This window comes from Asterias rubens, chromosome 3, assembly GCF_902459465.1.
Source record: "Asterias rubens chromosome 3, eAstRub1.3, whole genome shotgun sequence".
Taxonomy (NCBI): Eukaryota; Metazoa; Echinodermata; class Asteroidea; order Forcipulatida; family Asteriidae; genus Asterias; species Asterias rubens.
Genome location: NC_047064.1, coordinates 8,477,583 through 8,478,769, shown reverse-complemented (window position 1 = coordinate 8,478,769; position 1,187 = coordinate 8,477,583).

The window sequence follows — 1,187 nt, the reverse complement described above, 5'->3', positions numbered from 1 at the left end:
TTGTTTACGTAGTTCTGAACATGCGCATAATTCTGAGAACAATGGATTTACCCGGTAAGTCTGCTGCCCTCTATCGTCCCAGAAAGTCTCCCATTACGCCAGAGATTAGTCTTGTACCTTATCCCTAATCACCTTTGACCTCGCATCCATTTACATGGCCTTCGTGGTCCTGTAGATTCGCAGTCAAATTTGTGTGTACTAGTTAAACCAAAACCTATCTTGCGGATAAAAACAGGGGACCAGTCTAATAAACTCTTCGACCCGAGTGAGGGCGCATTTGAGCTTGTGACGTCATTATGTAAAGGCAGACCCCTGGGGCACATATAATCTAATTAGATGACGTTAGTAAAAATGGGGTATTTGAATAACATTTGTGTGTTAGGTCATTGATTTATTTAAGCAGGTAAAATAACACTGTTTTACGTATTTTTGTTCACGTGCTCTAGTAATATTCTCGTCAGCAAAGTGCAACGGTCGTTATAGTACAATGAACCGTTTGTATAAAAGTTATTAACTTCATTTTGTTTAGTGTTTTTTTATTCGACGAAACCCCCGTTGTAAAAAATTATTATTAGTGTCTGAGGAAAGAATGATCAAAACCCAACCTATAGTATTGATTAGGAACAATTAGATTTGTGTGGCTTCAAAACAACGCAGATTAACTTCGTGTAAAGTCATGTGTCAATGTTACATCTTTGAAGACACAACTCAATAGTTCCTTAAGGCGCTGGACACGTCTGGCTTTATATCGGCAAACAAACTCGCTTAGTAACAAAACAAGCAACATAGAGCTGTTGGTAGTATGAAACATTGTGATGTCGGTTTGTTTGTACACCATCGCTAACAATCACAATATGATTCTTGGAATCAATATTTAACGTGAAATATGAACATTATAATGATATCAGTCACACTTACTAATTATTTAACAATTTGTTGAGGCTGATTTCGTGTGTCTGCTAAGCAAGTTCTGTAGTTCTGTGCTAAGCAATCGTTTGTACTGACCAGCTTCATGAAATATTGAGCCATGGACGCCATTTTAGATTAATTTCTAGTGGAGATGCATGTATAACGTGTATTACTGAAATGTACTGCGACATAGATTATGGGAATTCCCCCTTGAGCAGTCTGGGTCTGGTACACGACTCTGCTAATCTGGCACACGCTATATAATGTGTCTGAATTTT